This window comes from Protopterus annectens, chromosome 17.part0, assembly GCF_019279795.1.
Source record: "Protopterus annectens isolate FY-2018-M chromosome 17.part0, PAN1.0, whole genome shotgun sequence".
Taxonomy (NCBI): Eukaryota; Metazoa; Chordata; order Ceratodontiformes; family Protopteridae; genus Protopterus; species Protopterus annectens.
Window position 1 is genome coordinate 475170929 of NC_056751.1, and position 24776 is coordinate 475195704.

A 24776-nucleotide genomic window follows, 5' to 3' on the forward strand; every position below is an offset into this window, starting at 1 on the left:
GTGTAGGTGTTAGGACAAATGTGTTACCACAGAAAGCTGATGCCATGTAATATTTTTATAGCATGTTCAATGTGGATTAAGAACTGAGAAGGTTAAAAGGCAAAAAAAAAAATTGGTAGCTGGCCATACTGCAGCTGTATTACATATTATGTAATTTATCAGGACCAAGGCCATCTGGTGATTCACATTTTATGAGCAAGATAAACAGGTTGTTAACAGATATAATTTTAGGTTGCATCAGAATTATTACAGAAAAAGAGTAGTATAATGCTTGTTTTAGATATACCTAGAGTAAACTCATAAAAATGTCATACCAATTAAATTTACCAAGATATTATTATTTTTTTTGTTGTTTTGTTTTTTTGATTGCATCTCTATATTTTTTGGTGAGTGTATTGTTAATGTTGTGGTTCCACTGAAGTAACATGAAATTATTGAAGTAGATATCAAAGAAAAAATGTTAAGATATAACTTTTTATTCACCTTTATAATTCACAAATGAAATTAAATACGTCAGCCCATTTTAAGTTATGTAAGGAGAAGTACTAGTTATGCATCTTGATGTAAAAAAAAGTCAAGGATTTGGGTTTAATATGCGTTCAACAGTTAGCAATGATATCCCTTAGATTTCGGTACTGGGACACGTCTGTTTTGGACTGTTCTTCTCAAACATAAAATTATGAAACTGAATAAAAGACAACCAAATATGCTGATTATTCCAGGTTGTCTAATAGAATTATTTCAGTAAAACATGTTTAGTTCTCCAAGATGGTTTAAAAATACACATCCGATGCAGTTTTAATGACCACTTTTGTATTTTCATTGAGTGCAACATAAGGAAACTTAGCAAAAAGTACATATTTATAACTACAAAGCAAATGCTCATATAATATAAAATTGCATTGTGATACCAGGTCTGAATGCAGTGGCAGAAAGCAATTTAAATTTTGACCAGTGTATACATATACCAAAGTCAGAAAAGAATACTCTGTACTGTATCTAATTCCAAAGCAGATGTCAGTTTGCTATATCTCACTTTTCTGCCCCATTACTGAATATAGGATTAGTGGGTCCATGACATTACCTGTACACCTGTGGATTACATGTCTGTAAGTATGTGTACATGGATTTCTGCAGATATCCCACATTACTATATATCAAGGGTTTTCAACAGGTGTGCCGCAAGAGGTCAAGAGGTCAAGAGGTGTGCTGCAAAAACATGACTATTCTCTTTAGAGAAATAAGTCACTTAACTCCCACACTTCAGTTTCTTCTCTTTACAAAGCATACTGTCACCAAATGTGCTTAATATAACATCACAGATGCGATTGGAGGTTACAGTCAGGTGATTTTTTTTTAATGATATCCTCCTCCAATCACATCTTTTTTGAATATTAGGCTTGTTGGTTAGAGCTGGATAGTCATAACCACAACAATCCAAAAGGTGAAAAAGTAAGCAGTGACCACTGAAATTGCACTACTGAGTACTGAACTGACTCTAGCAAATATCTTTTGACCAGACATCATCGGACCTGTGGGACAGAATACTATGAATTAAAACTACATTGAGGTAAATGCAATTAATACTGATCTACCTTTCAACTTGTAATATTTTATGTTTATATTTACAAAAATTTTCTATAGGATGTGAAGTCTGAAACTAAAATGTCCCCGATTATTTCCTGTGTGGTTTGTAAAATCGGAATACTTTCGTGGGTGTCAGAACTGTATGGATTCCCTAGAACAGATAAAGATTTCTATCATGCCCAACCTCTTTCTCAATGTGGTCCTCAAGGTGCCAAAGTGGGACATTTGAGAGCTTACTTGTTTGGTGCGCTGCAGCTGGTGTAAGCCTTACATTGTATGCATATTTTAAGTATCACAGTTTAAGACAGTAGCAAAAGAAATAAAACATTAAACTACAATTTATTCTTAGTCATCTGTTTTTGTAATGCTGAAGCCATTGTTACAACTGGGACATCAGGAGGCCTACCACTGTAACAGTGTATGTGTGTGCATGTCTGGTATTTTTCTGTCTGCATGTCTGAGTGAATGTGTGTATGAATGTGGAAAAGACAGTGTGTGAATGAATGAATGTTTGTATGAATGCAGAAGTGACTGTGTGTGTGAGAGATCGGGAGAGTGAGAGTGATCATGAGTGTTTGAACGTGTGTATGAATGCCGAAGAGAAAGTGTGTGTGACTGAATCTATAGTATATGTTGATCCCATCAGTTACACAAAACACCCACTTTTCTGTCCCCAGTTGTGATGTTACACTCTCTCTTTCATACTGCTACCATCAGCTTGGTACCATGACATTCCATCCTGTAACATTGTATCCAATCCCTGTACAACAACACACAGACCAAAATATGCACTGTGATGTCTTAATCAATATACATGAATCATTGTATACGATGGGGCATGTCCCTCCTCTTTTGCGCCTTGCCTTTGGTGTGACCCTCCAACCACAGCCTGACATGACAGCATCATGGCATTATGGTTTGTTCTCAAACCCACACAGAGTAGTTCCTGCGCATCCCTGTTGCTTAAATCCATAGTGTCTGCTTAGTTCAGAGTAAAATTGTAGAACTGAGTGTCTTGCCTTCTACAGTATGCATATTTCACCAGTTTCAAATTTCTGTCTCCTGATATAGCAAAATGCTGATTACACAGTGGCTAATATTACAGCTGTCTCTTGTAATATAGTGATACTGCTTTTTATCAAAATAATTCAGGCCTCATAGAAATCAGTTTATGTCAATAAAGACATTTATTTCAACTGTCTCTGAATCTCCACTTTAATATACTGAACTGTGAATAGAAGTGTCACTATCTTGCTTGTCCCTGACTATCCCTGGACTGTCCATTATACGATGATGCATGAAACTTGCGAAGTATCACTGTCACAGAGCTGTTTTGCAGTGCCTCATTGATGCACTACAATTCATGTCACATGGTATATGAACATGCCATCAAGAGCAATGGGATACCATTTTGCTTCCTAAGCATGGCTACCTAAGTGATCATGGCTGTTTTAAGTGTTGACAGCACATGGATTACAGTGTGGTGCCTGAAGATGAGCAAAATTTTCTTTTTCTTCCTCAGCTGTTACAGTCCTTTGTACAAAGTTGATGCCTGGCATGATGTAAGTAATACCACTGGCATTACTTTTCTAGTAAGCACGGCAGGTATTGCTATAGCATAGCAGCTTGCAGTGATGTCACCCATATCTCCTTAGCCCATGAGAAACAAACATTAATGACAGCCATCCAGCCAGTGTTTTAGTGTAAACATCGTTTTTTTCTCTTGACTTTCCCATATCCGCCATTGTAGTAGGTTCTTCTTGCTTTTCTTTACAGCAGTGGCAGAGTGGAAAGAAAACAGAGAAAGATGCCACAGAAGGTAAGAGAACATCCCATTAGAGAGTAGGATGTTGCCATGGGCACTACTGTCCTGTACAGCTTTACTAGTATGTCTAACAAACATTTGCAGTAATGATTTGGCTTTCTCTCTTTCTTCTGCTTGCCACATTGTAGCAGTGGTGAGGAAGATTGAGGTGGTCACCTCAGCCTCTGTTAGTTGATACCCCTGGAGCTGGGCCACTAGTGGGTATAAACTTGTGTCTCATCAGTGCAATTGAGGTCATTCTGCTGTTGATGACCCATACATTCATTGATGGTTTGCATGGTAACTACTCGAATGGGAGCAGAAGTCTTCTTCTGATAGTGGAGCAGAGGGGACCCCTGTGTTCCTAGGTGTCAGTTGCCTAGGCTGGTGATGTTTGAAGTGCATTAGCAGCTAAATCCTTGACTCAGAACTGTGGAGTGCCTCCAGGCACAACTGGTTGAGTCAAACAATCAACAGGCCCTGACCATGGATCCACCAGAGGCATAGCCAGTCATTGAGGAGACTGATGTCAGTATGGCTTGACAACTTTGCTGGTGAAGAACATAATCCAATTAACAGTCCATGTGTTAATTCTTCTTGTGTCACTCCCCATACCATGTTTGTTGTCTGTTCTTACCAATCAACTGGAATCTACCCCTTGTCTACCTGTATCTATCCACTGCTGTCCCCACTGTGTTAATACCACCTCTGCCTGTCTGTTTTTGTCAACATTAGTTTTGTTTATGTGTTCTGGATATCTTCCCTTTTCTCTCTTTCCTTTCCATTAAATTCCTTGCTACCTTCCACAGCCACATTGATCATACATGAGAAACTGGAAATTTTCCCACAAAAAATATACCATCACCCTCCTTGCCCAGTTATTCTTGAGGGTTACCTTTCTGTGTTCTCCTCCTTCATGTGCCATTACCCAGTTTCTGACTTAGTTCTCTCAACCTTTCTTCTCCATTTATGTGTTAAACTAGTCAGTTTGCTGTACTACCTTATGTGGCTTGGCTGCCACCTCACATGGCAGTGATGAGTCTCTTCACTGTATCCATGATCACACATGGCCTTGAAAATGCATGGACATACCTTTTGTAACTTCAGCACTCACAACAAATCCATTTAGATAGTGCAGCTCGTACATAAGCCAAATGAGCTCCACTTGCCCCTTTCGCATGGCTCAACTAAACTCCTATCCATTCCTTTTTGTCAACTATGATATGTAACTCATGACTCCTATCTAAGTACATACAGGCCACATCAGATAAGAGACCTTCGAAATTTTCTCACTTGTCTAAGAATCTCAGCCAAGGTCTCACATAAACTGTCATGAGTCACAAATAAAAACCGTTGAGTGAAAATTTGTAGGATAAGCAAATGTGTATGGTTCTACAGCTTTGGACTATTAGCAGCAGCAGCCAAAGAAAAATGTTCTTGGTGGGTGAAGAATGGTGCAGTGCTCAGATGAATGGGAGTGATCTAAATATCAGAATAACAGCTATAAAAATCCATGTAAGCAAATGTGTGTAATAAGCACACATGCATACATATATGTGTGTATAATTATATATCTATATCTATATCAGTATATGTATATCTAATATATATATATATATATATATATATATATATATATATATATATATATATATAGATGTAGATACATATTTGTATCTAATCCATGTAAACGTAAACACACACACACACACACACACACACACACACACACACACACATACACACACAAACACATCTTTGTATATATATATATATATATATATATATATATATATATATATATATATATATAGATATAGATATATATAGATATATATATATATATATATATATTTAGATCTAGGACTGTTCAACAGTCTGAATCCACTATCACCGAACACACTTCAGTGAAAGCGCTTTTCACCGAAAAAGCGCTTTCGCTAAAGTGTGTTAAAAAAAAAAAGAAAAAATAGTAAATTAATGTTTATGCAGGGGGGCAAGCCCACCTGAACCTCCCATGTGGGGAGCTGTGCCACCCACACCCCCCTACTTTATTATTCTCACTCCGAGATCGCACTACATTGAGGAGAAGGGAAGTTTTCCCTTATCGACACTGTAGTAGATCTCTGCAACAGTCATTCCCCCACAACTCTCTCTAGCTGCTGGCATACATCTGCGACAGTGCTTCTTCGGTGAAAAGCATTTTCGTGTAAGTATGCCCGGCCATTTTTATTTTGGTTAAAAATTCCTTCAGGGATCAGTACGGATCATATATATATATATATATATATATATATATATATATATATGTGTGTGTAAAATATAGATATCTCTTTGGGACTACTGATAAACAATAAATGGCCCAAAGATCAACATTCATAAAGTCAACCAAAAAAGGTCACGTTTGTAAAGGTCAAGACTCTACCATGCATGTGCCAAGCCAAAAAATCTCAGCACATGCAAAACATTGTTTAAAAAAAATACCGTTGCACCCTTCACACCACCTGCTAATTATGTATATTAACTCTGAGATCGCACAATCTCAGGGAAAAGGCAAATTTTCCTTCCTCGTGAAATGTGTGATACCACACACCTGTCAAATGTCTGTGCAATCAACTAACTTTTTTTGACTAAACAAATGTCAACTAAAGAGGAACTTGATCAAAATCCATTCCCCATATATATATATATATATATATATATATATATATATATATATATATATATATATGTGTGTGTGTGTGTGTGTGTGTGTGTGTGTGTGTGTGTGTGTGTGTGTGTATTGCTCTCCTGCATTTTGTTGTATGTGTGTTTGGTCAACAAACACAGGGGTGGTGTTTAATGTTAATTGTATGGACAACCAACTGATCCAAGTGTTTGAGACAATGACTGGGTTTGGAGAGGGTTAGAGGGTTGGTGCATGTGTAAATGAGTTAGGTTTAGGGTCAGGGATTGGCAAGGGATAAATGTTATGTTTATGTTGAATTGTATGCATTTTATGGTTAGGATAAGGGTTACATAATGGTATAGACATACACTGGGATTCAGTAACACTTCTGCTAAGTGTCAACTAAGTGTACACCATTCTGAGTGAACAGACAACACACACCTTCTTCCTCCTAATTTTAAATTTCCTACTGAGATTCTTGCAGCTTTAAATGTGGACAGCGATTCATAAAGATTACTACACTGTATAGACTACATGTACACTTAGTGTAATATTTCTGAGTGACTAGAAAGCACAAAAAATGTGATAAGAATGCTTTTGAATACATATCATGTACAGCCATTTCATTAAAATCTGAAAAAATCTGCTGCCAGATTTGCATTCTGCCTGACATATCTCCACATCCCCTCTCAAGCAGGAAGGCACCATGTCATCTAAAAGCTTCAACAATTACATGATTCTCAGGGCCAGTGAAGGGTGGTTTTCAAGGATTGAGATGCCTGGGTGCCATAGTCTTAGGTATCTTAAAAAGCAACATATGGGTAATACATATAAGTATCACATGACTACAAAATAACTGTTGACAGATAAAGCAGAAAAGGTAGCATTTCAGTATTACCCACTGAAGAAACATAACACATTCTAAAGATTTGAAATATGAATGACAGGATGGATGCAAAAATAGGGAGAGTAACAAAAGCAAAATAACCTTGTTTGTGCCATAACAGAAGAGCAGCTTTGCTCCTTCACCCCCCAAAAAACAGGCAAATTACTCATTTTGATAGCAAACCATCTCTGAAATGCTAAAAGTGCTATCAAATGAACTGCCCCTGAAACATGTCTACAGATGTAACACAAAACATTCCATGTTATGGTATAGCCAATCATGTATAACTGTGAAATACACTTGAAAACATTTCCATGCCATCAGTACACTTCTAACTAATGCATATAGATAAAAGTGTAAAAGCCTTTGCTCATATATATATATATATATATATATATATATATATATATATATATATATATATATATATGTGTGTGTGTGTGTGTGTGTGTGTGTGTGTGTGTGTGTGTGTGTGTGTGTGTGTGTGTGTGTAGATGACATGGTGCCTTCCTGCTTAAGAGGGGATGTGGAGATATGTCATATATATATATATAAAACTATTAAACAGATTTTTCTTAATTACATTTCAGCATATACATTATGTAGCTGACAAAATGCAAGCATACCTTTTCAAGTTCAATAATCCTATGTGGAGATATATCCCAAAGTAATAGTGTCTTTTCTGTATTCTCCATATAAATAAGTCCCCCTCACCTTCAGTTTTGCTAGCAACATGGTTGCCTTTTTATGGTGTAGATTCAGGGCTGTCAGCATACTGAAGATGAAAATGAGGTATGAACTCACTAGAATTGCTGAATCCTAAATACTTGGCTCTGTGTACAGATGTAAAATTACTGCAGGCACTCCCTCAGTGTTTGTTTTTAATGGATTGCAACTATAAGTGATTACTGGTAGGGAGGAAAAACACAACAGCACCTGCAGGCTGCCTTACATCCAGTGAATATATCAAGTTCGATTTACAAAGTGTTAGATGCAAGTTTGGAAATGTAAGTAGCAGCACACAATTCACAGGCTGTGTTCAGTAATATCCAAACTCCCCTTTATTTGTTGGCAACTGCATATTTTATTATTGCCTTGTAATATCTTCACACATTTTAAGGACAATGATATAGAATGGCTTATAAACTGCATGTCTCAAATTACTGGTCAGATAAGAGAAGACTAGGAAACAAACACAAAAAGGTAATACGGAACTGCATATTTGCAAGCAATACTCATAACTGGTTGTGTGATCCCTTAGTGGTCTACATCCAAAAATAATAAATGTACAAATAACACTTGTATGGCTTCATATCACTGTAGATGATGCTGCAGTTGGTTGTATGCAGAATGATTTCAGTTCCTTTTTGCAAAGCTGTTTGTGTAAAAGCCAAAAAAAAAAAACACAAAAAATAGTAATACAAGTACTAGGAAGAAGCAGAAGGGTAAATCAAGAATCAGACACAAAATTTTAAATGTTGTAAGCACTTTTGTCCGTATTTATTAACACAAACTTCTTCAGACAATAAGAGCAAAGCTAAGAACACAGTTTAAATAACCCTCCATTATATCATGTGACCCAAAATGAAATTACATCACTGAAACAAATCTTTAGAAACAACACTATCTTGTGGTTCAAAGACTGAACTACAACTAAATAAAAGGTCAATTCATTCGTAAAAGTACATGGCTACCATATAGTATGATAGAACATAAAACACACTGCATTGAAATACAACCATAAAAAACATCACATATAAACACTTAAAACCAAAACTCTTACCTATCCAGTGCCTTCAGTTTTATTAATCACTGTATTGAGCATGATGTATCATTCAACACAGGAAAGCTATACACGTTTAATCAAACTTGTCACTTAAATTCAAAGCGTTCCAATTTGAGACTCCAAGGACGCCCTCTTTCAGCAGTTAGGATGGTCAGTTTAGAACAAGATTTTTTTAATGAGTGTGACATTTTAAGGAATATGTTAATACTGGCAATAATTCCATGGTTTATAATACTAAATATGAGATCAAAGGTAGGTTTAACTAACTTGAAAGGTGTTGTTTATCTGGATAAGTGCTTGTTCTGCGAAGTTTTTATATAGGTAAAACAGAACACAGATTTAGAGAATGACTATATGAGCATATTTATTGTATTAATAAATTGCATGCTCATAATGCCCTAGCCAGACATATTATGACCTTCCCAGAAGATTATTTAAATTCAAAGTAATTGAGGAGGTTTTGTCTGAAGAAAGAGGGGATCATTTAACTCTTAAACTGGAATGCTGTGAACTCAAGTGGCAAGTTCAATTAAAGGCATAGAGCTTTCCTGGGTTAAATGATATATGCTCAATACAGTGCTTATTAAACTTGAAGGCACTGGATAGGTAACATTTTTGGTTTTAAGTGTTTATATGTGATGGATTTTAGGGTTATATTTCAATGCAATGTGTTTTCTGTTCTATCATACTATATGGTAGTCAGGTACTTTTACGAATGAATTGACTGTTTATTTAGTTGTAGTTCAGTCTTTGAACCACAAGATGGTGGTGTTTCTAAAGATTTGTTTCAGTGATGTCATTTCCTTTTGGGTCACACAATTTAATGGAGGGTTATTTAAACTGTGTTCTTAGCTTTGCTTTTGTTGTCTGAAGAAGTTTGTTTTTATAAATAGAGATGAAAGTGCTTACATTTAAAACCTGTTTGTGTAGCAAAGAGGGAAGGCACCCTTACTGTGTTCTGAAGATTCATTAGAGTGAGAGGTCAAATACAGACCTTTATAGAAATATTTCATAAGTAATAACAAACCTTTTCTAATGTTTATTTCATAGATTGTATTTTTCATTTCAACTACTTTTCCCTTTTATGTTTCTTTTCACTGCTGCAAAGCTGTTTGTGTGGTAAAGAGGGATATGGCACCCTTACTGTGTTCTGAAGTTTCATTGGAGTAAGAGTTCAAATCCAGACCTATGTAGAAATATTTCATGTGTACTAACATTTTGTAGTGTGTATGCCATAGATTGTTTTTCTTCATTTCAACAACTTTTCTCGTTTTTGCCTTTTTTTTCTTTTTGTTTCTTTTCTTTTTTTGTTTTTGTTTTTTTTTTTTTTTTGGGGGGGGGCAGTGTTGGTTTGATGTGCCTCATAGCGCAAACATGGGAAATGGAAAAATTAATGTGAGGTCTAGCTGTGCTCATGTTGTTTGTGCAAAGTATGGCAATGCACAAATTAAACTAGTGGCCCTCCCTGGAAGCAGACAGAACACCTGCAGAGCACCTGCAAACAGGGACTCTGTGAAAGGGCAAAGGTCAAAAACAATACATTGCTGCAGTTTCTTTGTTCCATTGTGCAACTGCACTTAGCAATGCTGCATAGTAGTTAGCCACATTCCAAAACACCTGCAGACAGGACTTAGACAGCCAATAGTTGAAGCAAGATAAATTCAACTAATTCTGTCGGGCACTGTGCAATCCTGCTAAGCAGTGTTGCACAGCAGTTAATACAGAGACCTTAAGAATGGTTAGGAAATTAGAAACTGTCATGTAACTAGCTGTGTGGCAGCAGGTGTAAGTGTAGGGTTGAAGTTCAGATGGTCTTAAGTTCTAGCACAGGGTGGGCAACCTATTTTTGCTGTTGCGACAGTGCAGTTTATAGCAAAAAAATGAAACATAGACAAGTATTATTTCAACATTCTTGTGGCAACAGGTGTAAGTATAGAATGGATATGCACATGGTCCTGGGTTGTAATACAGGATATTACATACACTTTTATCACTTCACATTATATTTACTCTCACTTATAACACTTTAGATAGTTGTGCTTATATGTATTAAATGTATGAGGGATGAGACACCATTATTGCGTTTTCAGATATATGAGTAAGGGTATACTGTCTACTGATATTTTTCTAAGTATAATTCTGCAATTTGGACATGCATAGGCATCACAATTACATAAGACACATACACAACTAGATCTATATCCCAGAATCTTGTCAGGTCACACACATACATATGTAACAGCTCAAACTCTCACCTGTATTTATGTATGATTCCAGACTACATCTGAGCAGTACTTCTGTGGCCAAGATGAAAAAAATCAATGCTGTGGAAGAAAATGTCTTGCCCCTTATACCTTTGTTTGAATCCTACAGTGTAAAAATCAATTTTCCTCAGTGAATAAAGGCAAAAAGAAATGTATCGGGTCATTACATTTATGCCCCCAGCACGTCTGCAAACATAACTCACCTAACAATTAGATTTCAATTTCCAATAAATATTTCCAAGCTACATCAGTAGATGCCCCTCAACTAAAGCCAAGTGTCAGATTAACCTTCCAGTTTAAATTATTTAATTCCTCCCTGTTTGGCACTGCTGCAATCTGCTTAACATCATGCAAATACAGTTGGCATTGTTGCTCAGGTATGTGCACCGTCAGTAAATTTGATAACAGGAATTGTCGGGAAAGCACCAGTTTCCATTGCTCTAGTTCAACTGGTAGACATAGCTGGGCACAGAGGTGGGATGTCCAGGAATCCAGGATATTTACTGGACTCCTGGTAAAGTGCCACAGACAAAGGCTTCAGCAGGAGGACTATTCTGGCTCCTAGTACAAGTCTGAAGCATGGAATAGTTTAGCCCAGGCTGTATCCAGTGCCACTGGCATCCCATGCACTGGAGAGCATTTTCTGCATCATTTAATGACTTATGTAAAAGGGATAGTCTCAACCATTGGTTGCGTGAGTTTAAGACTGCAGACATCCCACAGCTGTGTAAGTATTATAATAAGAGAGTACTTGTAAGCCTTAGAAAGGTAAATATAGGCATGACTGGTATGCATAATGCTCTTCTGTTCTTTTCTGTTCTTTCCCCAACTCCACTGAATGTGAGTTCAATTGGCAGGCTCATATTTCTCGATTGAAGAGACTGAGGGAAGGAAGTTTTATGTTTGCAGCAGAAGAAAAATGCTATTGTAGCTTTAAAAGTTAAAGACAGCTTTTTTGGTCTTTCATAGAGTTGTATCAAATTGAGCATGCATGTTCCAACTGTAAAAGCGAATATGCATGCATTAGTCTATAGCACTAACCAGTTGTTAGACTGTAGTCAGATGTTGTGAGTTCAAATACCACAATTCACATGTATACAATACTTATTTCTTCAATATTATTTACATTAAATTAAAAACTCTATACAAGTGGCACAAATACCCTGCTGTAAACTGCAATCTGTATAATTAGAATACGCATATGTGCAATATATGCACATTTCAAGGATAACTTTCAGCAATCTGTAGTATAGTGTATCTGTTAGGATGTATACTTAAATGTAATACTTCAGATAAAAGATTTGTATAATTGTATTACTGCATTGTATGTCACATATGATGGCACTAATTTTACTTACTTTTTTTTTCTCACAGCGACCCTTATCTCTCTTTTTTATTTTCTATTATGTATCATCAAAATGTCTCCATGTCATCCATGTGTACCAGATCACTAAATGTTACACAGCACAGTGAGGTAGGCCAGCCCTAGTGGATCAGCAGGCCCCTGCTCCACCAGCTCCAGCACCGATGCCTGGCACATCTAGGAGCAAACCTGGCAGCACTGCCTCTGCTGCATCTGCACTACCCGTGCCCTCAGGTAGTACTGCCCCAGAAGCTGCTGCAGTGGCACCTTCTGGGAGCAGTGGCAGAGGTGGTGATTTCATCACCCACTGGTAGATGCCAGGGTTGGTGCACAACATTGTGCACCACACCATTGGTGTGCGCCTACGCCAGATGGAGATGCTGCTCTCCCTCATGGTCCCTAGTAGAAGACATCAAGCACTTCATCCACCAGTGGAGTAAAGGGACAGTGATGACAGTCCAGTGGGTGATTTGATTCTTACTGTCTCCAAGCTTGATGGGCATGAGCCTGGGTAGTTCCCTCCCTCATCTCAATCACAGTGTCCCCAACCTTTTGTGTCCTTCACCATCCCTGTCTCTTGTCTTGTTTGTCTTGTTTGGTTGCATTTGCTTCCTCACCTACCCAACTTTCCTGACCCAGATATACCTGTGTCCCTTACCCAGCAGTCCTCTCTTAGTGAATTAAAAAAAAAAAAATAAGCACCTGTCCAAAAAATAAATAAATAAATAAAAGTGTCCCATACATAGCTCTCCATTTTGCACATGCATCTTTCTGACACACTTGATTTGGTCCATTTGGCTATACAACATGACTATGTTGTTGTCACCCATCTTTCTGGAGGTAACAGTCCAAATTTAGTTAGTATTCTGCAGATTTGATAATTTTTTTACTGTTGAAGAAATGGATGGCTATGGTTCTTTCCTGCCTCCCTCCTGCACATTCCTGTATTGCTTTCCCTTTGTTCTGCTCCTGCTTGCTCCCCAGTTCAACACTTTCTTATTTACCCCATTTTAACACCTACAATCTGGTCAAAAAATATAATCACACACATAAGTAGCAGAAAAAGCAATGGATCCCTTCAATGTTGGCGTATATGTTTGTGTGGAGTTTAGCATTGCAGATCAATGCCAAGTGAGAGTGAGCAGCTGCACAATGCTGCAGCTGCCTCCACTCAATGCAGCTTAACCCCGTTGTGTTATGCCAACACACAGCAACACATGTACTATGAAGAATTTAGGTCATTGCATTATCTCTGTTTAGTTAAAAGTATTTAAAAGTACTACATACACCTGAATTTGAACTCAGTATCATCTGGGCTCAAAAAGAAGTGTATCAATACATTTACACCTGCTGCCACCAAGTCAGTTAAACAGCAGCTGTGTTTCATAGGCCCAGTACCAACTCTCAAATGTTAGCAATATGGCTCACACTTGCACACTTCTTATCTATGTGCAAACAGAGAATGCATTGGAAATGTGTATCTCGCATGCACAAGCACTTTGCCAACCATCTCGTAAACCCATTGCTCGCTTGGCTATGGAAACGTAAATATTATTACATATTACTGCTGTTTAATCTCCATTTCCTGTCTATGACATTAAATTACATGTGGAAACATAATCAACTGAAAGCCCTAAGAGTATGTCACATATTTACAATACAGCCACGTGTTGTCTCCCCCAAGCGCTGCAGTCCTGGTGTCTCAGTATTTTTCTACATATATATCACCTACACTATAGAAATTAATATCAGATGTTGTGTGATATGCAACGCACATGAATCTTTTAACATGCAGAAACAGAATTACTGACCCATAAGACTAAAAAGCCTTATCTGCAAGGCTAGGGAAGCAATCATCATGGACCTTATCCATATATAGGTGACCATCAACACACTTGACCCAACCAATTTTGGTTTTGTCAGTGGTAGATCTTGCTTATTAAACCTAGTGGACTTCTTTGATACTGACTCCAAAGACCTGGATGAGAGATAACAGGACATTCTGCCTAGGTTGAGTTCTCCAAGGCCTTTGACAATATCACCCATTCAGGTATTATAGAGAAAATCTCCCATCTGGGGATTAACCCATACATTACTGAATGGATACCCAGCTGGCTTACTGACAGAGCACACACTGTCAAAGTTGGGGACTGCACCTCCACAACTAGACTACGTAGCAGTGGAATACCACAAGGACCTGTGCTGGGCCCTCAACTGTTTGTAAACTATTTCTCTGAAGTCCAGGTAAAGGTAGATGGCCTGTGGCTTACCAAGTTTGCAGATGACTGTCAACTGGATGCAGTCATATAGATTCCCCTAACTATGTTAACATATTATAGAAGAGGCTGACACAGACACATGATTGGTTTCAAACTCATGGACTGAAGTTTAAAACAAAAAATGTCCCATTGTCCCCTTTGGCAATAAAGCTCCCCTACTAATAGGTTCATAGGTTCATAGGTTGATACTAGGCTATCTGCTCTAGGGTATTTATAAGCCTAGCCAGAGTGTGTTTGGCTTTCGCCACCCTTTTAGATTAGTTGACTGTGCCTCTGTATAGTAGGTCACAGAAGGTAGCCTTTTTAAGTTAGTTTACTGTACCTCTGTCAAGCAGGGACACAGAAGAGATCCCAGGGGTAAACTTATGATCTCCCATCCACTCATCAAGATTTCTCTTGAAGAGGGTCAGTGAGGGTCTCTGCCTAACATGGATTGGGATTTTGTTCCAGAGTGAGGGGAGCCTCTGGGATATGCATCTGTCCCTCCAGCATGTCCTGTTTATTTCTGTGCTGAGGTTCAAGTCCCTGGAGCATGTAGCTCTAAGGGATTTGGATTTCCTGAGGTGAAGCATGTCCATTAATTCTGGGTTGGACATGGCTTTATACGTCAGACACAGATCGCCTCTGAGTAGGCGGTACGCAACTGAGTAGAGCTGGAGTTTCTTTAGCCGAACTGCATAGGGCATCTCTTTGAGCCCCTTGATCCTCTTGGTGAGATACTTTTGGGGTCTTTCCAGTTGCTGCAGGTGTCCAGTAAGGTACATTCCAAACGGGGCATTGTACTCAATTATGGGCCTGATAAGTGATGAGTAGAGGGGCACAATGACTTCTCTTGATCTAGATGTGAACCCTTTCGTGAAAAGGTGGGCTATATAGAAGGTCTTTCTAACCACTTTGGCAACATGATTGTCAAAGGAGAGACTGCTATCTACTTGGATCCCCAAGTCCCTAATTAGTTCTTCCATACTTAATGGATTACCACCTATGTGGTAATTTGTGGGCACTTTGTTTTTCCCAAAGGGGATGACTATGCACTTTTTGGCATTTAGCTTTAGGCCATGGCTCTGGCATCAGTTATCCATCTCTGTGAGACCCTTTTGGAGGATGCTTGTGTCAGCTGGAGAGTCAATTACGGCACCCAGTTTGCAGTCATCTGCAAACTTGGTCAGCCATAGTCCACCTGTGTTAGCCTGTACCTTGGAGAAATATATACCGAACAAGAGAGGTCCCAGGACTGAGCCTTGTGGGACACCACTTGTAACTGGTTTAGAGTCTGACATGGCACCTGCTATTCTGACCATGTGGGTTCTATCCCTGAGCCAGTTTGCAACCCATCTTGTGACATAGGGGTTGATATTTAAGCTGGTGAGCTTATTTATGATGCCCGAGTGGGGTATTGTGTCGAAGGCTTTTGCGAGGTCCAGGTAGGCTGTGTGGACTACCTTCCCTTCATCTATGGCTTTGGTAACTGTTTCAAAAAAGGTGACCAAGTTCAAGAGGCAAGATCTGCCCTTAACGAAGCCGAATTGGGTAGGATACAGTGTCTGGAGGTTCCCATTGTCTTTGTTTATGATTTCCATGATGATACGCTCCATAGCTTTGCAGACCGGGCTAGTCAGGCTTATAGGGCGATAGTTTCAAGGGTCTGTTGTGGCACCACCTTTGTGGAGTGGGACCACTGTTACTGTATGCCATTCCTTGGGTACATATCCTGTAGTAAGGATGAGATTGAACAGTGACTTTATATGAGGGTTTAGTTCTTCTTGGAGCTGGTGTAAGATGCAGCCCGGGACACTGTCTGGTCCAATTGATGCTGTGTTTTTTGCTTTGGAGAGGGCAGCTCTCACCTATGCATCTGTGATCTCAGGAAGGCTACACTCTGTTGGGATAAACATTTGCTCTTTTGGGGGGAAGGGGGGGGAGGTTTGCACTGAACCTTTCTGTGAGGATGTTGGCAATGTATTTTTTGGGTCAGTGTATTTTTTGTCATTTTGCACTAACTCAGAGCATATCTGGGAGTTGCCTCCCAGGTTTCTGACATAACTAAAGAAGGCATTGTGATTATCTTTAGTGTCTTGTGCAATTTTTCTTTCAAAGCTGGCCTTAGATTATTTTATGAGGGATCATAGTTTCTTGCTAGTACTAATCAGTGAAGCCTTCCCTTTTTGGGATTTTGCTCTGTCATGTAGTAGCTTTCTCCTTCTGTTGTACAGCTTATTTATGGCTGGTGTCCACCAGACAGGTCTCCTGCCTTTGGAGGAGTGAGTCTTGGTTTTATTTGGGATAGCATGCTCCATGCATTCCTGTAGGTGTCCATAGAATGCTTTTGTAAAGGATTCTGCATTTTGGGATGTATTTTCCACTGGCCCGGGGACTTTGAAGGATTCCACCTCAGTTTTGAGAAGTGTGAAGTTTGCTTTTGAGAAGTTTTCACCGTGGTTTCCTTGGCTAGGGGTGGGGACAGAATATGGATGTCCAGTGAGATTTGTTTATGGTCTGATCTTACCAATGAGGGGTATACCTCTGGTGTGGAACATAGAGACCCCATGTTGGTGATGACCAGAGTGGTGACCAGTTGTTCCATAGCATTTGAGTTTATAAATTCTAGGAACCATTGGGTGAGGGTGTTTGGGCTTGAGTAGTTTTCCCAGTCGATGTTTGGGTAGTTGAAGTCACCCAATATAATAGTGTTTGGAGAGACCTTCATATTCTCCAGTGTTCTCAGGAAAGCCGAGTGAGGTTCCTGTGTTTGGGAGGGTGCTCTGTAGCAGGCTACAGACTGAAAGGCAGTTTTGCCCACTGTTAGTTGCACATGGATGGTCTCCGATGCTTTGTGCAGTGCCACTATCCTGGAGGTGTGGGTATCTTTGATAAATATGGATACTCCCCCTCCTTTTGTGGTTCAGTCCGAGTTTTGGGGCCGGAAAGCATGATATGAAGTATAACCTGTTAGTGCTTGGGTGCTCTCGGGAGCCTTGAACCAAGTTTCTGTTACTGCACAGATATCGATATTCTCCATACTGAGGAGAGTCTCGAGTGCATGCATCTTGAGGTTTAGACTTCTGGCGTTGAGCAGCATTACCCTTAGTTTTTTTTTCTTTGTGTTGTCTATGGGGGTGGGTTTGTCTTTTGAGCCTTGCCTAAAAAAGGCACTATGGGGGAGGCAAGAGCCTTTGCCAGTATTCGAAAACCCAGGGGTGACAGGTGCAAGCTGTCCCTAGTGAAGCAACGTGGCTTGTCGAGCATGTCATCCCAGGCTGACAGACACTGGATCCCCTTTGAATGACACCAATACTTTAGCCAGTTGTTAAAATTGATCATTTTGTCTTTATACTGTGGCATCATTCCTAGTGAGGGTAAGATGCTACTCAAGGTCAGGGTCATACCGGCCTGGGCTACATGATCAAAGAGTCATGTAGTCCAGGGAGGTACATCTCAGGTCCTTCACACCAGCATGGGCAATGATGGAGTCATATTTGTACTTGCTTTGGAGTGACCTGAGTGCTTGTGTTATGTGGCGGATCCTGGCACCTGACAGACAGCTTACAGTGACCTTCTCCTTGTTCAGCCTGGTGAGTGGGACATCACTGTGTCTGACAATAGAGTCACCTATTACAAGTGTATTAGGTGTGTTGTTAAGCCTTAAGGGTTGTGACTGTGTGGCACACTGACTTTGTGAGCTATGTGTAACGTGAATATTGTTTTGTGGTAGGTGTTGCATGGATGTCTGCTTTGGAGGTCTCTGCTGCTTAGGCAGATTTTTATTTAGAGCCTCCGAGTATGTTTTTGTGTGTTTATGTGTTTGGTTTTCTGATGCGATAGGTCTATGTGAGACTGGATTTGTGATGTGTGTGGTTACCTTCTCCTCCTGACAGGCTGTGCCAGTACTGGGTTGAGAGAGCTTAGCCTCTAGTTTGGCTATATAGTTGCATCTCTCACATATATTTGAGCTTGTTGGGAAGAGGAGAGGGTGGTCTGTATACATAAGGCAGTTGTAACATTGCCTCAAGATTCCCAGATTCACCAGCTGGACTGGAGAGTAAACTCGAAACTGACCTTTGGACATGCCTGAATAATATAGGGAACTACTTATTGACTGATCAGAAAGAACCAATAGGGAGCAAGTGCTTAGAAGGAGTATAAGAGGATGTAGTGCTTTAGTTTGTGTTTACCTATGAGATTACTTATATGAGCAAGTGCAGGGCTTTAAAATGAAAATAGAGTGCTTAATTAGAGATTTAGAGCAGTTCTAAGGGAAAAAGTGAAGAGCAGACTTTGTGGAGCCGGGAATAGTTTAAACCTGTTTAAGCGGCACTGCCTAATGCTGCTCTGTGCGCAAGAAAGTGCAAAAAGGGAGTAGCAGGGTTTTAAGAGAGAAAGACCAAGGAGTTTGGAATTGACCCAAAATGGCCAATAAAACTACAGCTTCTAGGCAGTAACCACTCCTACAGGGACAGGCAGGCTGCTCAGTGTTAACCACTGCCACTGGTGAACACAGAGACTTCCCTTTAGCCCAAGCAAGCACTGGCCTCCAAGAAACTTACAAACAGTTCAGAACAGCAAATCTGTAACTGAACTTTCTTAAATTTCAGAAAGTGGGAAAAAAGCAAGATTTTTTTTTCTTTTTTTGTTTTAGTTTAAAGGTAGCAGAGATACACAAGTAGCAAAATATTCACAACCGTGCAATAAATGACCCCACACTTGAGTGCTAGGCCAAAGTCAGGTAAAATGCAATTTTAAGAGAAAAAAAAATTTTAAATTAAGTGCAACACAGGAAAGGCAGTAAACAGGCTCTAGATGTGTTCTAAATACTGTTTCTAATACAGATATAAATTTTAGCAAGCCGGAAAATGCCAAAAAGTAGGCGGCAAAGCAGTAATTATAAACAAAAAATCAGAAGATATACAAAGCACCCCTCTAAGCTCAAACACAGTGTTGCAAGACTTGGGAACACATGTTGATAGCAATCTACACTTCACTTACTAAGTGTCCATAGTGGGGAGACACAATTCTACATTTTGCACCTTGTAAATAAGGCCATCACATACAAGACCATGGATGTCACATCTCTGCTGTACTCTACCCTTATCAGACCAATAATTTAGCACAATGCTCCCTTCTGTCTGTACCTCACCAGACACTTGCAGCAACATGAGAAAATACAGATAACTGTGACCAGGAGAATCCAGGGTTTCCAAAACATGACACACATGGAAAGACTGAAAGACCTGTTGCTGTACTCGATATCATGCAGGCTGCTGAGAGGTGACCTATGCCTGGCCTTCATAGCAGTCTCAGACCCTACTCTACTGGAAATACAAAACATTTGCAAATCAAATGGGACAAGAGTAACTTGCTTCAGGGATCTCAATCTAGCCTGGGACATAAACAGAACATGCTGGAGAGACAGATATATCTCCAAGTAATTGTCACTCCTCTGTAATATGCTCCCTCTGCATTTGAAGCAGTGCTTCTCAAAGACCCTTTTCAAGCACATCCTTCACAACTGGATTGGGTAATTGCAAATTCACCCCTGGGAACCTACATCTCAGGTCCAGTGATCAGGTCCGTACATCAGGGCCAGTCAGTGCTCATCACAAAATTGCTCTGCTAGCCATCTAACTATGCTCAATAATGGTACTTGTGTTTTAACATGGCTAGGCTTGTAAATCCCTCTAGGACATACCTCTCAACCTGGAATCATCAAAAATCTGGACAAGGCCAATGAAAAATAGGTACAAATCTGTACGCTGATTAACATAAAAGTTGCATACATAATTATGTAACCCCGCTCACTCTGATGAAATTGTGGGATACCAACTTTCAAATGCAAACTGAAGAATAGACAACCAAAATATGGCACCAGAGTCCCCCTGCAGCCATTCCAATGACCCATTACCTGGTTATTTCGCCCCATTTACCATAAACACTGATGTGCGCATACTGCTTTACTAATACAATGATTATTTGGATTTTATTTTTAGATTTTAATGGTGATGGACAGGTTGACAGATGAGATCAGACAGGAGTCCCCGTGAACTATGATGTTTGCAGATGACATTGTGATCTGTAGTGAGAGTAGGGAACAGGTGGAGGAGACCCTGGAGAAGTGGAGATATGCTCTAGAGAGAAGAGAAATGAAGGTCAGCAGGACTAAGACAGAATATATGTGTGTGAATGAGAGGGAGGACAGAGGAATGGTGAGGATGCAGGGAGTAGAGGTGGCGAAGGTGAATGAGTTTAAGTACTTGGGATCAACAGCTCAGAGTAAGGGTGAGTGTGGAAGAGAGGTGAAGAAGAGAGTCCAGGTAGGATGGAGTGGGTGGAGAAGAGTGTCAGGAGTGATTTGTGACAGACGAGTACCAGTAAGAGTGAAAGGGAAGTTCTACAAGAGGGTAGTGAGACCAGCTATGTTATACAAGTTGGAGACAGTGGCACTGACAAGAAGGCAGGAGTCAGAGCATGACGTGGCAGAGTCGAAGATGTTAAGATCTGCACTGGGTGTGACGAGGATGGACAGAATTAGGAATAAGTATATTAGAGGGTCAGCCCAGGTTGAAAGGTCTGGAGACAAAGCCAGAGAGGCAAGATTATGTTGGTTTGGACATGTGCTGAGGAGGGATGTAAAGTATATTGGGAAAAAGATGCTAAGGATGAAGCTGCCAGGTAACAGGAAAAGAGGAAGGCCTAAGATAAGGTTTATAGATGTGGTAAGAGAGGACATGCAGGCGGTTGGTGTGACAGAGCACGATGCAGAGGACAGGAAGAAATGGAAACAGTTGATCTGCTGTGGCGACCCCTAACGGGAGCAGCTGAAAGAAGAAGAAGACAGCCCAATGCACAAACACCAATAGACATCTGCTAAACAAAGGAACACTATCTCACAATGAAAATAGACTTGGCATTAAAACTTCTCTACTGCAGTTTAGTTTCATGCGTTTCAGTGTTTAAATTATGATCATTCATAAATTCATAGGTTTGTATTGCAAATTCTGTTTGCATGTGTCTGTGTAGGTCTGTGAGTGGTTACGCTAAAACTATTTATTAACTGATAAATAATACAGCCATTTCAAAAGTCAATGACTGCCACAAAACAGACTTTGTTAATATTACAACTAAGTTTATAATTAAGCTGCAAATGGAAAGGAAAAACATTTGGCTTATCACGTACTTGTATGATGACTCATGGGAATGCCCATTTTAGTAAGTGCTCACATTTACATGTACCAAGTGTAAAGCAGTATAGCAAATTCAGGTGGAGTATAAATATTAACATAACAGCAAAAATATAGAAGTTAATATAAAAGGAGCCCTATAAATGTGAACCTGAGTGATTAAATATGAGCTAAACAAAGTCCAACATGACAAAATCATAGCAAAAATAAAATAAAAAATAAAATACATTCATACACACAAACATGTACAGCTATTTAGATAGATAGATAGATAGATAGATAGATAGATAGATAGATAGATAGATAGATAGATAGATAGATAGATAGATATTGATATATAATTATCTTGGTTTCTTAAATGGTGTTGTTGTTTGTTAGACAGAACCTAGATTAAGCCCATAAATAAATTAATGAGACATTTAGTATGTGTTCTGTACAAATCTATGAAATAAATGAAGATATCTGTCATGAAAAGAAAGGAAATAACTGCTATTTGAGCATTAAAAAGGATTTTAGCACCTGGTCTCAGTGAAATGCATTAGTTACATGTTAAAACAAGTAGCTGCTGTCTTTTCGAGGCAGACAATGTTTCAGTGTTCCTCTTAATGAAGACTCTGCAGTACGGACATGGAAAATTACTGTATTTATATCTATAATCTAAGACCGTTGCCATATTGCTTCTTTTATCTAGATGTCACTTAGTTTTACATCTTAATAAATGAGTCAAAGAATACTAACACAAACTTTTCGAAAATATTATTCAAGTGAGAAAAGATGTGATATTTTTATCATGAATGTTGGCTGTGAAATGCAGCTCAGATCTAGGTAGCTCCCTAAAACAGATTATTAGCCTAGCAAAAAAAAAAAGTGTTCCCTCCATCCTCAAGGAGGGCAAGACAAGATAGACCAGGGAGAATTTAAGGCTGCTCATTCAGTTATATAGCGTACCTCTCAACTGTCTAGATTTTTACAGAATGTCCAGATTTGTGCCTCTTATTTTTGTTCTGCTTTTCATAAAGTCTGTGTTTTTTTTTCTTGCAAATTGCTGGAAATTGAAGTCATTAAATTTGAGATTCAGACCACATCCTTCAGAAAACGTATGTCTGTCAACACAAAACCAGCTATTCTAGCAACAGTTTATAAAAGTAATATTTAAAGTCTGTCCCTAGGGCTTTTGTCCCCCAATTATTTTTAGCAGTGTACAAATTTCTTGCACTGAAGTTTGAGAGGTAGGTTTTTACCTTGAAAGCGACATGGCAATTGGCAACACAAACAGATCAGAGTATGTGAGTGGCAGCCACATACACAGGTATGTTTATACTTTAGTGCAGAATATAATATACATATTTGGTACTGACAACATACTGTTGCAGGTGTCATTTGGGTATAATAACAATAATATATAACAAATTAGCACATTATGCTAATTTTACATAGAGTATAAGGATATAGGGAATGAAGTCAAATCAGACAGTCAGAGCGTAATCCTGAGACAGGCCACTTTTTGGCTAGATGAGAGAAGTCTCAAGGACTCAATTAAAAATGGTTTGCAGGGCAATTTAGAAATTTGGCACAGGGGATGGGAAAGCTTTTTGTTTTTTTTTTTAACTTTTTGGTTCCCATTCCAAATGTCTACCATCAAGAGAGTCCTGCAGCCTCTACTTAGTCATCTGCTGCAGCTTCATTGAGACTTGTCTTACTTACCCCTTTGCACCAATGCCCCACAAGTGAGTACATCTTCAGTATAAACAGACAGTGGAACTATGCAGAAAAGAGGTCAAGGAACTATGCAGAAAGGAGATCATGATATGTCAATATGGCACCATCCCAATAGCTGCAGATGGCTTTTTCTAGAATGCCTTACCAACTGTCATGCCCAATCACCCTATCTACTGTCCTACCCAGTTCGCAATGTGCACTGTATATGCTCATGTCTCTGGACTAGCTTCTTTAGTCTGCACTGATTGTTATTAGTATTTGACTGTAACTCTCTGCCTCTCCCAAAGAGAGGTAAGCTGGCAAAAATGTCACTTCACACACACACACACACACACACACACACACACACACACACACACACACACACACACACACACACACACACACCACTTACCTCTAAATAAAAGGCGAGTGAGCTTCTTCATTAATAAACTCCCCACATTCCTTGTAACTCAAATCCCCGAGTTCTTCCAAATAAAATCCCCCAGAGCGAGCTTATCTGCACACAGCGAGCGTCTTGTAAATAAAATCCTCACAAGCTTCATTTTCATTAAATCCACACACAGTGAGCTTATTGTAAATAAAATCCCCACACTCCTCGTAACTCTTTTCCAGCTCTGGTGAATCCCGCTCGCAAAAGCATTTGAAGCAGAGCCGGAAATATGTGCTACGTATGTGCACAGAGCATTCGGACAGGCTGGTGGGGCTGACATCATCGCACGTGTGATGACGTCAGCACATGAAGCATGAAATTAAAAAAATAAAAATAAAAGTGTGAATAAATCGGAAATGAAGGGATGCCACTCAGGAATCATGGCACCCCATTATTTGGACCCAAAAACTCGGTAAAAAAATGAGGACTTCAGGACAGTTGAGAGGTATGCCCTAGGATCATTAGGTCAGTAACCTCCTGTAAACCTATGAATCTATAAACCTAGGCAGGCCTCCCAGCATCTTCTGCCCAACATGCCCTGCTGATTTCATCCACTATAAGTTGACTTGCAGTCTTGTAAAATTTAGACTTGTCATGAAAATAATAGTCAGCACCAAACATCAGTGTATAAAAACCAGCACAAAATAAGCCGTAAAGTTTAGCACATAAGATTTATTATATAAATAAATTTCAGACCAGTTTCAGCCCAAAGGGTTTCATCAGTGAGAAAAAAATATTTGTCACATAAGCAGTTCACCACACATATTTATTAGGTTAGCCCTTCACACATATTTATTAGGTTAGCCCTCTAT